At 36.7% G+C, this 15,984-nt stretch overlaps 1 long non-coding RNA gene across 1 annotated transcript; it reads right to left on the bottom strand.

The window, feature by feature from the left end:
- Positions 1-546: 546 nt before the first annotated feature.
- Positions 547-11,673, bottom strand: LOC112670905 (uncharacterized). The gene is made up of 5 exons (XR_003143290.2): positions 11,511-11,673; positions 7,320-7,379; positions 6,823-6,939; positions 4,175-4,288; positions 547-712 (listed from the first exon to the last, which is right to left on the bottom strand). It is a non-coding gene; the product is annotated as an uncharacterized LOC112670905 (long non-coding RNA).
- Between the last annotated feature and the right edge of the window lie 4,311 nt (positions 11,674-15,984).

Here is a 15,984-nt window from a genome sequence, read left to right as displayed (position 1 = left end):
TCTCTGTGTGCCTCTCTAAAGTAGAAAGGGACATCTGAATTTGGAATAATTTGCTTTGTCAGGTTCAAGTTAAATGTTAGCTTATCGGAGAAAGAATCCAAATACATTTAGGACACCAGCTCTTTACCCCTTCATTCATGTGTAGAGAATATTCAACACTATCAACACCAGCAATGGAATACATACAGTTTGCTCTTATGTTTCAGAATCCTTGCTATTGAAATCTCCTGGCCAAAGGCTGCATGTTTCACACTCTGGCTCATTTTCACACCTTCAGCATCCAGAAAAGCATATTCAAAATGCTGCAGTCAGCTACTGGCCTATGCGGATCTCATATAATTCCTTGGCAAGAAACTTTCATCTTTGCCCAGTCGTTCTTCTTTGACACAAAAGTAGTTTCACCATTTCACAATACTAGCATCAATAAATGTTGATAGATATTGACCTTGCTCTGTTAACATAACACTTGATGGATGCAGTTCTGAAGACAATGAAAAAGTATTTATTCAAGTAAATTATGATATAAATGGCATTTATTAAGCTTGTATTTCTCCAGAACAACATTGGTTTACTGCTGTTCAATGTGGCCTTCAAGGGATTGTTTTTAAATGTTTTGGTAGATGGCTCATATTTCAGGTTTTCCGAATCTTGCTATAGACTCCTATTCCTGCTTCCTCCATTCTTATTTTTATAGTTGTTTATTTGGTTGTCCCTAGAAAAATAAATGAACCTATTTTATAATTTAACAGAACCATCATACCAAAGCAGCAATAATTTTGTTAGTGATTTACAAACATATACCAAAATCATTCCTCGTGGTCATCATCATAACGTACCATTCTTTTTAGAGAACATGTGAGAGGGATAAGAAACCACAAAACTCATACCCAATAATGTCACATTTTGGCTAAAATATGTTCACAATTGTAAAATAATGGCAATGTACTTTCTGGAATTGAATCTGTATTTAATGATGCAGGAGTCAGAGATCCTTGGTTGTCTGCTTTAAAATGCTAGGCCATAAGCAGTGTTGAAATTAAACCTTGAAATAGCTCTGTTATCAGTGACAACTTACAGCAGTATTACTGATTTAGATATATTATAGATTATTAAAATATTTATTGCGCCAGTGGGTGGGATTTTCATTCCTGATGTTTTGATTGTAGTAAGAGTGGTAATCTTATAGTTCTCCCTTTGGGTATAGTAAAATTCTTCCAAGTGAAAGAGAATCAATCACAGATTTCACATAAACTGGGAGCATTTTAACCACTACAGAGAGAAGCAGTACTTGACACTGAAATTTCTTATCTCCCCACTGCTCTTCAGCTGTTTGTTTGTTTTTAATTTTCCACTCATGTTAATGTTCATATATACCATGATTATTTTCTTTCAACAGAGATAACTCTTATCCTATTGAGAGTTGGCATCCTAGGCAATGGGAAATCTATTCTCTGAGTGTTAAAGAAAGGAATTATGAACTAGGTCCACATTCATTTCCTTTAAAGCCAAATGAGCATCTTTACATTAGATGGATAATTAAGAACAAATTGAATATCACCTATAGCTGTTAAAATATTAAAGCACATAAAAACAAACAGGCATATATGTTCATGCATTAAATATATTAGTTGAACTTTCTACAGCTTAAGGTAGTCGTTCATTTATTCATCCATCCATCCATCCATCCATCCATCCGTCTCTTCAACATATATTGTACATTTATCATGAATGCAGGTGGTATTATGAATGCTTTAAATGCGTTGAACAGGTGCACTTTTTATAAAGATATTTTTACTTCTTGGCACATGTCATGAAGCTAGAGGTAGATAAATACCATACAGATAACAATGTACAGATAACTACCATTTCTTTTTTTATGAAAGGATGTACATAATCCATAGGACCATGTTGTAGATAGTCTATTTCTAACAGGCTACAAAATTCTAACTTCATAATAAGGAACAATGATATCAAATGGATGTATACAATATAGATTTAACATTTAATTAGGTAAAGATCCCATCTTTAAATCCCATTTAAAGATTAAATGGAGATGCCCATGCTAAAGTTGGGAAAACCCAACTCAGTTGCAGTAAGTTGTGGTGGTTAAGAACATGGCACTGAACTTATCTTGCTGTGGCTAGGATCTGGGTCTTTATTGTCTATGACCTTGGGGAATTTTGATGCTTCTGGGCCTCCATTTGTTAATTTACGTAATGGGTGTGATTCTAAGAACTAGCTCCATAGGGTTATGTAAAAATGGAAGGAGATCATGCATGTAAATCCCTCAGATAGTGCCTGGCCTGCAGAAAACACTCAGTAAATGTTAGCCATTATTCTAACAGGTTTATACATGTAAAAATTCATTGAGTTGGCAACCTTTAAAACATTTTAGCTATTACTTCATATGCAAATATTGAACCTTAACATTTTAAAGGATCAAGAAATATGACAATCATAGTATCAGTGTCAGATATGTGTTATGAAATGGTAAGTGGCCAGTTAAATTAGAACTAAGACATGATACTGTAGTTATTGATTTCAATATGAGTGACTGACAATGGAGACTTGTTTCTTTGCTTTCTACATATTATAATTATATTTCCATTATAAACTATTCTAAGGAGGACTGGTTAAAGATAAGTAGTCACAAGAGTTATTCTATCTTAAAATGGCATTTTAATTACTTTTAACTCTTGTGTTGATTTATCTGGGGCTATTACAGTAAATAGGTTCTAATCAGAAGCGTGCCATTAGGAGAGGAGAATGTGTTTCCAAACTACTGTGAGTTGAACTATATCAATGAAATCACCATACTCCTTAAAGTGTTATTCCCACCCTGATGTTTCTTTAACTTCTTTTAAGAATTTTCTATTCCTTCATCTCTACTTCCTTAATATATTGTACATTCTGTACATTCTCCTTTTTTAAAGCACTTATTATTATATGTCAATCTTCCTGACCTCAACATACAGATCAGAAGCTTTTACTGGTTTAACGCTACAGATTTCACTACCTACATGTAGTGTAACTATTTAGGTATATATATATATATATATATATATATTATTATATATATATAAAGATTTTATTTATTTATTCATGAGAGACACACAGAGAGAGAGGTGAAGATTAGGCAGAGGGAGAAGGAGACTCCCTATCAAGGAGCCTGACATGGGCCTCGATCCCAGGACCCCGGGGTCCTGCCCTGAGCTAAAGGCAGACGCTCAACCACCACCCAGGAGTCTATAGGTTTATATTTTTTGATACCTTGTTTCAGTAAAGGATTTAGGAGAGAGTGCATAAACACAGAAATATAACCAGATGGATATTAGAATGAGATTCAATTTTGTTTTTCTCTTTTTTTATTGAAGTATAATTAACATTCAGTGTTACATTAGTTTCAGGTGAACAATATAATGATTCAACAATTCTATACATTACTCAGTGCTCATCACAATAAGTGTACTCTTAAGCCCCTTAATCTATTTCAACCATCCCCCTTCCCACCTCCCCTCTAGCAACCATCTGTTTGTTCTCTGGGCATTTAAGAAACAAAACAAACAAAGGGAGACTCGTCTTAGTTTTGAATGAAGCAGGAAAAAATAAATGCAAAGTACCTAATACAAGTGAGTGTATAAAAATCACTTTTCTCCATACACAAATTTTACAAAGGAAATTGTTTACAGAAATCGTTCCTTGCCTCTCTATCAAGGAACAGAGGTCAAGGATATAACCACCATGGAAACTTAGAGGGTAAGAGAAGGGCTGGCTGACTAGCTTTTGTGCTGAGAATGGGATGATGTGTTGCCATCGACCAACATTCCCAGAGATTACTAATTCATAGGACATCTTTCTCAGGGTCCAAACACATCCATGCCCAATTTGGGGCATGAGTGTATGTGATCATCTTGGCTCTCATCTCTACGAACCCCTGGTAATTGATGGTGGTCTTCAACATAAAGATGAATGACCATAGATTAAGAAAAGTCATCAAAGATTTCCACATAGATCATTGGAACTGAAGAGAAAGGGGCCCAGCAGAGAACCTTTGAAAAATTAACAATAGTTCCCTAAAAGATAGGCATCAGCTTTAACCAGCTTTGACACCACCCAAGGATGTCAGCTTTAGCATTTGCCAAACAAGAGAAAACAAAAAACAAAAAACACTCACCTTTTTCACCAGAATTGCCTTTTTCCTATCTCTTCACTTACTCTTATTTAGATTCTGTAAGGAAATGAAATTGCATCCAGAAAATGGAGGAGGTTGGTTATCAAAAGATGCTTCCTGTGTAGATAAATAAACATAATTGTCTATGCCTTTTCTTTGTTTCCTAGAGATATCTGTAAATCTAAGAATGTATCTACAGGATGAGAAAATATGAGAATATTATTTCTTTTTGATTTTGGTGTTTTTTTTTTATTTAAGATTTAGTGATAAATTGAGATGCATAGGTATTATAAAAAAATTATAAAGAAGCTTAGGTTCTCCTTTGCTGAGATAAAATTTGAAGTTTGGGGAAATATAAACATTTCTTTAAAAAAGTAATCTGAGATCACATCAAAGAACCTTGTAAACTGGACTGCTTGCTGGATTTTATTTAAACAGTATTATAACATGAGGCTAAATGGTTGTAAATATACTATTTGCATGTCTATTCAGATGTGGTTATTTCCATGACGGATAAATATGTTCTTACCACTCGGTAGAGCAATTGTAGAAGTGTAATAAATATGTATATTGGTATTTCCAAAGATAAATTTTTCTCCTTAGCAGATTTAGTAGACATGAAAATAAAGCTTTAGCAGTGCTTGGTGGAATATTAAAATTACTGCAGAGTGCCGACTTTTACTGCTAATGTAAGCCAGAAACTTGAGCCATATGCTAAGCCATTGGTTCTCGAATTTGCCTGCAATCAGCTGAAGGCTTCAATAAAAGTAAATACCAAAAAATGAATGTCTTTGTCTCATCCTCCGAGTTTATGACATAATTGGTTGGGGGGAGAGATTATGATTTAATTGGTCTGGGGTGAGACCTGAGCTTAGAAATTTTTTCGAGATCCCAAAGTAATGCTAATGTGCAAAAAAGTTTTGGAACCTCTGAGCTAAGCAATCATTCTTATTTTATACTGCTTACACTCATGTGAGCAAGAACAATTTCCTATTCATTAACGAGACTGCTAATTCTATAATGAAACAAAACCAAAGCTCCATCCTTTTCTGTAAACAGAATTACCCAGCCAATTCCAGAAAGCTCTACAGTAAGGTTTAATGTTGCATGAACTAGCCCAATTAAAGATTCCTTAAAATGGAACTTTATATTTGTTGTGATATGGATAGCTTACTAAGTACTCTATGTAATTTAAAAATTTTAGCAAAATTTTGTATAAAATCAAGTCAGATCCAAATTCCATAATAATTATTTATTTTATATCTGGATATCAAAGAATAGAAACATACATTGCATAAACAGCAATGTCTTGAAAAGGTAATCCTTTATTTTTATATCTATGTCATTTATTCGTTCAATCATTTGTTCATTTATTAATTCATGTATTAGGTTATTATATTTTTAGCTACTACAATGTGGCAGGTTTTTTGCAAAATGTAGGGAAAAAGTGATGAAAAACACTATTATTTCCTTAATTTTTTGCAAATTATATTATCATTTGGCATAGTAATTCTATTTATTGTAAATTATTCAAAGGAAATAATCAGAGATGAGCACAAAATGTGTATACAAGAATATTAAGCAGCATACAGATTACACCAGAAATTTCAAGATGAGAGAATTTGAAAATTATAGTAAATCCATATTCAGAGATGAAGGTTGGTTGATGGCTTATACTTTTCATTTTCTTCTTTCTTTTTTTATGTATTTTTTCCAGCTTTATTGAGGTATAATTGACATATAGCATTCTATAAATTTAATGTGTACAATATGACGATTTGATAAGCATATATTTTGAAGTGATTACTACAAGAAAGTTAGTTAACACCATCACGTCACATAATTACTATTTGTGTGTGTGTGTGTGTGGTAAGAACATTTAAGACATACTCTCCTTTACAAGCACCTTCTGTTTTCAATAGTCCATAAGTAGTTAAGAATGTGGGGAAATTCTTATGATTTCTTAATAATACTAATTTTCAGTGTGTATCATGTATTATATATCAGGTTCTTTAATAAATGCATTACAATAATTTGTTGATACTAATCTTCACAACAAGTCAATCATGTAGGTTTTTTTTAAGCCTTATTTTATATGTAAGAAATTTGGGGAATAGAGAAATTAAATAACTTGCCTAATGTCATACATCTATTAAATGGCTGAGCTCAGTTTTGAAAGTCCAAGGCATATACTCTTCACTATTATTCTAAATTTTTTTCATTAAAGCTTTTATGTATTTATTTGAGATAGAGAGCTAGAGAGAGAGAACATGATCACAAGCAGGGGCAGAGGCAGAGGGAGAGGGAGAAGCAGGCTCTCTGCTGAGCAGGGAGCCCGATGCAGGGATCTTGACCTCAGGACCCTGGGATCATGACCTGAGCTAACGCAGGTACGTAACCAACTGAGCCACCCAGGTGCTCCATTCTGAATTCTTAATGAAGAATAGCAAAATACATAATTGTACAGGTAGGAGAATTAAAATTTCATTTTATACACTAAATGTTTCATTATGGAGGGATAATAATAACTTATGCTATTTTTTCTCCATCTTTTTCCTTTTTTGTATTTAATATAAGGGGCATGGATTAAATTTATAATCGGAAAGACAAAATCATATATGCATACATCTGAGAAGCAGGAAATCACCTACTCTTTTCATGCCTTTCAAAGGCTGAGCATTTGCAGTAGAAAGACTTCATCTTTCAGACTTCCTCCGACTTCATCTCCATTCTTTAGCAGTCAATGAGCTCCTTGACAGGTGTAAAATCTAGGGAAGAAGGAGAAAAAAGGGGATAGTACAGCTTCTTTGTGTCTGCCTACTTTCACACTTTTGGGCCTTATATGTATTTAAAGTGGCTTCCCTGGGTCGGCCTCGTAGATAAGAGAAGCCAATTCTTTCTGTGTTCATGTATTTCTTGCTGGGCTTCCCTCCAGCACTTCCTTGAGGTGGGCAGAAGCACTTCTGATTTGGCTACCTTTAGGGGCTCTCTCCACAGCCACTGGGCATCAAACGTGAGACTTTGAGGCCTTTCGGCTAAGGTCCTCCTCACTTCCCACATGACCCTGTTGGACAGGACATGTCATTACCAACCCCACTCGGATTTTTCTGTCTGGGCCACATCTGGTCAATAGGAAGTATTCACTCACCCCTGTCCCAAGGGGTTTTAGGAAAGCAGGCTGATTCCAGTTGTAAGTGTAAATAGAAATCTAAAACGAAAAAATAATAATAATAATAATAATTTTCCCTGGTGCCAAAAGGAAAAGAGGCCCCTTCCTTTTCTTTCAGACTATTTCCTTCAGAAAACTTGTAATTGTAAATTCTGTCTCTATCCTTTTGAGATGTATGTAAGTTCCTTTTAAAATCTAAAGAAGCCACTTGCCAGCTTTACAACCCAAAAATATCCTTCTGGAGGACTTGGGGGTCATCTCTTTAAAATGTAATCAAGGAAGATAGCACCTCTCTTTCCCAGGGGCTCCTAGTGGGCTGCATAGCACCGTGTTGCAAAACTACCTCCTGTCATAATGATATAAAAAGTTCATTTTTCTTTTGGATAAAGACAATTCCCTAACACAGAGGGTCACCCGAACATCAGATGAATCTAGGATGAACTACGTGTAGGCATATGTGCTGTCAAGGCTGTTATTTGAGGACTAGTTAGTTATCTTGAGAGCATATATGCCGTGGGTTGCATTTGCTTGGCTTTCTGTCTTTCCAGTCTCTTCAGTGGACTGCCTCTGATGGGCTTCATATCCTGTTTTAATGTTCATTCAATAGTAAAATTGTCCTCTTTACTTTCTACCTTTGTGGAGCGGTTTCCTGGGCTGGGAGGACACTTTGGTTTTATTACATTTCCCCACTACAGTACAGCAGCGCTCACCCGCTGGCCCTACCCCGAGGTCTGCCCTTCCCCTACCTTCTAAAGTCCTCGGTCCACTCTCTATTTGTGATCCCTCAGGGATGGGTTAGGCACTTAACCCTGGCATTTCTGTAGGTTGCCACTTCCAACCCTTCTCCAAAACTAGGGCTGTGAGCTCTGATTACGGTAACAACTTCATCTAAAGACATGTCTTCGCTAATCACTGCTTTTCATGGTCTCTGGCCTCTTCTTACAACCTTCATCTGCCTTAGGGCTCTACCGGGACACACGGAAGAATTTCTTGGGGCCTTAATTCTGCACATGGATGTGAGCGATTCAGAGTCACTTTCATATTCTGACCCTCCTACTCCGGAAAACTTGTTCGAATGTGGAGAGAAAGTGTCCTCTTTGAACAATTGCAATAGCTACAGTAGTAAAACGTACATAACCCTTTGGGAACATAGAAAAAAGAGCTATTTAATTTGCCTTGATGTGGACAACAGCCTTTCACAGTCTGAAGATCTCTTCAGGGAAATCTTTTGTGATTGTTGCTTGGTTTGGTTTATTGTGTGAACTTTAAGCCATGTTCTTTTTAGTGGTAACATATTCTAATCAATAGACTGCCCCCACCCCATACACACACGTCGGACTCATCATTACTAGTGCACCTGTGAACTGAATTTTTTTTTAAATATATCATGATGACTCCCACCAGTCAAGGTATATTATAATAATTATCTTTTTTAGTAACGGTGTCTATAATTTACTTTACAATACTTCAGTCTTAGTGTGATATCATGTAAATAATGATTTAAGTTACAGTTGAAGGAATTCCCTGATCTGAAATTCACATTCCAGGGGTAGTCAGATACATTTTAATCTGAAATGTCACTCTTCAGAAACAGCTACAGGCCTCAGCCATCCTTAACCTGATATAAAAAAAGAGGGTTTGCTATTTTGCATTAACTATAATCGGTTTTCATTTGTAAAATTAGTGCTTATTAGCTAGTGATTGTTAGAAACAGGTGCCCATCGGTGTAATTAATAATATTGGACAAAAGATTTTTAGAGACACTCCTCTAACATGCATAAGAATCTAGCTAGCCTCCTGTATTGTCTGTACACGGAGACATCACTCTCCAGGCTTGGTTCCAAACAAATTTGTCCAGATGAATCTTGGTCTCTCTTATATGTGATTTGAATTTGCTCTATACAACCTTCCAAGAAAAGTTTTTGACAATACCTCCCACCCTACCCCATTCCCATAAAACAAACAAACAAACAAACAAACAAAGCCAGGATTTTTTAAGCTCATGGAGGTTGTATGACTGTTTAATAAATTCTTGTCGAATTTTGTCAGAGTTTGCTTGCGGCCTAACTAGTCAGGTTATTGGAAAATAATAATCTTTTTTTTTTTGGAAAATAATAATCTATCACCGACCTCACACTGTTGGAAGTTGAACAAAAAGAACCTAATAGTTCTGCATCAACCTAGTTTAGACCAGATCAAACAGTCAGTAGGAGATGGGAGGGCTAGAGATCCCAAGGAGGAGAACGTCTGGAAACATACTGCATATTGGGAAATGAGTAATAATTTCCCAAGCACACAGGAAGGTGTGAGAGGGAATATTTCATCAGGGAGTGTTATGAAGTTGTCCCAAGGTGCAGAAAAGTATGGCTTATTCATTCATTCACCAAGGGAATGGTGGAAACGTTGAGGTTTTAAGGCACAAAGCAGGCAAAGGCAATTTTATGTAAGGCTCTGTATGGTCATGTGTTTATCAAACTTTGCAAAAACACAACACATAATAGCATACTTTTTATATTATGCAAGCAGAAAGACATAAGAAAATTAACATTTCACGAAGTATCACATCAAAGTACTCAGATGTTTTATATCCTACTCTATTCTTTTTAGTTTATTCCATTCCATGCTATCCCACTTAGAATGCTGCTTTTGAACAAGTAATTAACGCTGATACACCGATGACTCATTCTCCAGGTATGAGGAAAACTGCGAGTAAATTCCGCCCTCCAGAAATTGGGGGGTACTGAAACATCTCACGTAGGTTTTATGAGAACTAGAAAGAGCACCATTTCAGTAGGACAGAGAACGGGTTGGAGCTGTGAGGCGGGGGAGGAGGCGGTGTAGAAAGGAGGTCGAGGATGATCGCCCTGGTCCAGACAGGATATTCAGAGTAGATGAACTGGGCATTCGTTTTCTGGATTGGGGGCAGGAAAGATTTAGTAGAAAAGTGGGTAGAATTAGCCAGACTTGCTCACTAATTCTACGTGGGCGTTGGGTGTTATTGAAGGAGGTGGAATGACAGGAAAGATTCAAGAATACTTTCTAGGCTAACAGATTAAATAGCAAGTGTATGTATAGGAGAGATTCGCAAAAATATGCAGGAAAACCACAGTTCTGTTTTATCTATTTCCTAATAAGAGAAGCCTACCATATCCTGTTGTTCTCACTGTGGCTTGGAATTTTCCATGACTCTGTGATTTTTTTAAAAAAAGATCTTATTTATTTATTTGAGAGAGAGAGAGAGAGCAAGTGAGCAAGAGAGAAAGAGAGAGAGAGAGAGAGCCCAAGCAGGGGGAGGGCAGAGGGAGAGGGAGAGGCAGGCTCCTGGCTGAGCAGGGAGCCTGACGCAGGGCTTGACCCCAGGACCTTGACATCATGACCTGAGCAGAAGGCACACACTTAACTGACTGAGCCACCCGGGTGCCCCAAATAGAACACATCTGAGGAAGTGTGCTGGCTCTTTAGACCTCAACGGTTGTTTGATCCCAGTGCACTCCAAATCTGACACTGCCTAAAACAGAATCATTCTGGGAGAAAGATTCAAAGCTGTGTGTTGCTTAACAAGATCCCCGGTGGGTCTTTGCGGCAGTCCTAGGACTGGGCTGTGGCTATTAGTGCTCTTTATTTTCCATATAAGAAAACTGGGTCTCGTGGTGTCTAGTGATTTCTCAAATCCCCACTATTTAGAGGCTTAGCTGGAACTAAAATCCACCCAGCTGAACACCTTTTCTCCACTTCAGTGCTTTCCTTAAAACCTTCATACTTTATTATTCACTGATGACCTTGCCTTATACTTTCAAATTAAGACTACTTCGCGATTTCACCTTAAAATATTTCTGTGCTTTCACATTTTCAACCTTCCTTCAATTCTGTCAGTAAGATGTGCCCTTCTTTATTGCTAAGACTCCTCTCCAACTGGTTTATTGGCTCTCACTGCCCCTTTATTCTTCCGAGATCAATGTGTTGTTCCATTTGCTCGCTAAGATCAATATTTTTCAGATGCTCCACCAGCATGTACTTTTTTGTAAACACTTCCTTTGGATAGTTGTATTACCCTCACTTCTTTGTTGTTTAGAAACCACTTTTCCATATTGAGTTAGATACAAAATGAAATAATCTTTCACTTTGGATAAAATAGGTATAATATTCATCTTACCAGCTTTATTTACTTACTTTTAAACGTTCATTCTTCCCAGTGGACTAAACAGCAGTAAATATACCACTACCAGCAATCTAAAAGATTAAGAAGTACTACTGAAGCTTCTGTTTGTTATAAATCAAGGTGGGTGGGCAAGGGAGCGTATGCTGTATGCAAGGGAGAAGATATTTATCTCAATCTATTTGAAATTTCTATTTATTAAAGTTATATATAAAATAAAGACTAAAATAGAGTAAGGACGTGAGTTATGAATATTCTAATGATGTCAATGCACGCTGTGGTGTCTAGTGAATTTAGTTTATCAACAAAGATCAATAGAACAGTGTGTCTTAGTTAAGATATCTTAATTTTGGCATAGGGAAGGGAGAGTGGTGATCTGGAAAATGAGAGTGATGTGTGTAAAACCTGTCCAGTTCTAATATATTAATTTTGAGAAGTAAACTCCACCAAAGGAAAATTATGGGGACACCTGGTGGTTCAGTGGTTGAGCATCTGCCTTTGGCCCAGGGTGTGATCCTGGGGTCCCAGATCGAGTCCCGCATCGGGCTCCCTGCATGGAACCTGCTTCTTCCTCTGCCTGTGTCTCTGCCTCTCTCTGTGTCTCTCATGAATAAATAAATAAAATATTTAAAAAAAAAAAAAGAAAAATTATGGAACTACCTGACTATAAAATCTCTCATTCAAATACTGTCAAATTTTTTATACCTGTGGATAATATTTTAATAGACCAGGTCTTTTCAAGAGTGAGTCCAAAATTTAGTAAGTAGAGTGGAAAGTACGCAGTTTAATTCTGTCTTCTACTAGTATGCCTTATTTGTTAAATGATAAATCATGTTCTACAACCCTGCATCTGAATATTCTTAAAAGATTAAAATTTCTTCATTTGTATGTACAGATAAGAGCAAAGGATTTGAAAGAAATAGATACAGGTTGAATATTGACTCTGTCATTTACTGCTGATACAACTGTCATTGGGTTTCTTTGTAAAATTTAAATAAAAATTTGTTTTACACAGCTATTATTGGACTTATAGATTTTTCTTGCGAAGTAATGAAGATGTTGCCAGTCACACATTAGAGGCCAAGTAAAATGGCATTGTTTTTAAGTGACTATTTCCCCAAAGTTGGAGTAACATCCCTTTAAATGTCAAAATGTAGACATTTAAAAAACATTTTAGGGATCCCTGGGTGGCGCAGCAGTTTGGCGCCTGCCTTTGGCCCAGGGCGCGATCCTGGAGACCCGGGATCGAATCCCACGTCGGGCTCCCGGTGCATGGAGCCTGCTTCACCCTCTGCCTGTGTCTCTGCCTCTCTCTCTCTCTCTGTGACTATCATAAGTAATTAAAAAAAATAAAATAAAAAATAAAAAAATAAGAAACATTTTATTGAAAATTCTTTTTACAAAGACAGCCACTTTAAGTTGCGTAACAGTATGGTAATGTTATTTTTTAATTAAAAATGGTCTAGGGTCACCTGTGTGGCAAAGTCTGTTAAGCATCCAACTCTTGGTTTCCACTCAGGTGGATTTGTGGGCTGTGAGATCGAGCCCTGAGTCCGGCACTGTGCTGAGAATGGAACCTGTTTAGAGTTCTCTCTCCTTCTCCCTCTGCCCTTCCCCTGGGCATTCACTCCCTTTCTCTCTCAAATAAAAAAAATAAATAAATCTTTAAAAAAAGGATCTAAAGACATAGGGTTCCTTAAAGGCGTCTCAGAAACCATGAAGGAAAAGGACAAAGGTGGTTCCATGGTCGACCTGCTTCAACCCCATAAAATCACTATGGTTATCTATATATCAAGGTTCTTTGTGAGATTTTTCAGAGAATATTAATCTCTGCTGCTCAAAAATGAACAAAAAATGAAATAAATATTAATATATTATTTAACCAAAGACTTGTTTTTGAAGTACTTCATACCTACAGTAAGGCTGAAAGACTACTATAATACACTATATATCTTCACCTAGGTTTTCATTAACATTTTGTCACATATGCTTTATATTTCTTTCTATATTTCAGTCTGTCTCTGTCTCTCTCCACTTCTGTCTCTGTCGGTAGCTTGATGATAGATAAAAAGAGAAAGGAATCTTTTGTTTTTCTGGACCATTATGACAACTCACCCCCTAAATATTTCAACATTGCCTCCTAAGAACAATGTCGTTCTTTTACATAAGTCTAAGCCCAATACAATTGACGATACCCCAGAAATGTAGCATTGAGAGTATATTATATTACAAAGACTTTTTTCAAAATTTGTTTTCTTAAAAATACCCATTGAAGTTGTATTAGAAAATTCAGATACTGCATTGTATTTAGTTATCATGTTTCTTTAGTTTATTTTTAACTGAAACCATTCTTAAGTCTTTTTTTGGATTTTATGTTTTTTAAGAATCCAGGCCAGCCGTTTTACAGAATGAGTCTCAAATTAGATGTGTTTAATTGCTTCCTTCTGATTAAATTGAGATTTTTTCTTTTAATGTTGGCAAAAAATGCTACACGATGACAATTTTATCCCACTATCTGTGATGTTAAGTTTAAATACTTGGTTAAAGTAGGTATCCACGAACTTTCTCCATTATAAAAACATCTTTCCCAGGGTATTTAACATGTAATCTGTGGGGTGATACTCTGAGATCGCGTGAAATATCCCATTCTTCCAGCCCAATGTAGCCAATGGCTTTAGTATTTATTTCTTCTGCCATTTCTCCTACATTAATTACTTAACCCACCTTCCATAAAGAGTTTTTCATTCTTACCTCATGGTTTAACTTATTTTTAAAAAATTACCCATGTGGACTGATGCATTCATTTTAATCCATCATGTTAAAATCTGGTATCATAATTATTTCCATGCTAAAATTCTCCAACATTGAGACAGGGAAGATTCTACAAGCCACCTCTGCTTTTTTTAAGCATTTCCTTACTTGCTGAAGTAAGTCACATTCTAAACTTCTGACATAAAAGTGGAATCCAGGCTTATATTTTGCTCTTCTGTTGCCCCCTGGTTTCAGTCATTTCTCCAAGGACTTGGTCACTTTATCAGGGGATGGTTTTGAGGAACCAAGATCAGGACTTTGGGGTTGTTTGTTGCTACTTGAGTGTCATTGCTTCCAGGCCCTCTCAGTATATATTAAACATATATGTACACATTCGCACTGAATCGTATCTGTATCTAGCCAGTAAGCTCAATATGAATACATACTGATATCTTTGACTCTAATCCAATACCATAGGTTTTATTCTAGTCTCTTTTCTCACTTCCCTGCAACTTCCCTCCCTGACAGTAAAAACCTGGCTCCCACCATTCGTTTATGTATTTGTTTAACCCTAGTAAACTGGTAAAGTAGTTCAGTTATTAACCCATACCCCATGAGAAACAGATTTGCCAACTAGAATAGCTTATGTATAATTTCTTTAGTTTTTACACTTACATTTTCCAGTCGCAAGACCGTTTTACAAAATTAATTACATCAGCCCCTTTTTTTTACCCCAATTACTTATGTGAAGTTGTGCCATACATTCGTAATATTGTTACATTCTTTTGTCAAAGTGCATTCCATTCAGGGATCCCTTGACATCCCGGATGATTCGTTAGGTTGTTTTACCAGGTATCAACTAAAGTTCACTCTTTTGTAATGTACAGTTCATTGGCATGGCATTCCATACAGATCAGTTCCTTCACTTTATTTTTTTTATTTTTTTGTTTTTTTATAATAAATTTATTTTTATTGGTGTTCAATTTGCCAACATACAGAGTAACACCCAGTGCTCATCCCATCAAGTGCCCCCCTCAGTGCCCGTCACCCATTCACCCCCACCCCCCTACCCTCCTCCCCTTCAACCACCCCTAGTTCGTTTCCCAGAGTTAGGAGTCTTTATGTTCTGTCTCCCTTTCTGATATTTCCTACACATTTCTTCTCCCTTCCCTTCTATTCCCTTTCACTATTATTTATATTCCCCAAATGAATGAGAACATAAAATGTTTGTCCTTCTCCAATTGACTCATTTTACTCAGCATAATACCCTCCAGTTCCATCCACGTTGAAGCAAATGGCGGGTATTTGTCATTTCTAATGGCTGAGTAATATTCCATTGTATACATAAACCACATCTTCTTTATCCATTCACCTTTCGATGGACACTGAGGCTCCTTCCACAGTTTGGCTATTGTGGCCATTGCTGCTAGAAACATCGGGGTGCAGGTATCCTGGCGTTTCATTGCATCTGTATCTTTGGGGTAAATCCCCAACAGTGCAATTGCTGGGTCGTAGGGCAGGTCTATTTTTAACTCTTTGAGGAACCTCCACACAGTTTTCCAGAGTGGCTGCACCAGTTCACATTCCCACCAACAGTGTAAGAGGGTTCCCTTTCTCCGCATCCTCTCCAACATTTGTGGTTTCCTGCCTTGTTAATTTTCCCCATTCTCACTAGTGTGAGGTGGTATCTCATTGTGGTTTTGATTTGTATTTCCCTGATGGCAAGTGATGCAGAGC

This window comes from Canis lupus, chromosome 14 (genome assembly GCF_003254725.2).
Source record: "Canis lupus dingo isolate Sandy chromosome 14, ASM325472v2, whole genome shotgun sequence".
In the NCBI taxonomy this organism is placed as follows: domain Eukaryota; kingdom Metazoa; phylum Chordata; class Mammalia; order Carnivora; family Canidae; genus Canis; species Canis lupus.
This window is presented reverse-complemented; position numbering and strand designations above follow the sequence as displayed.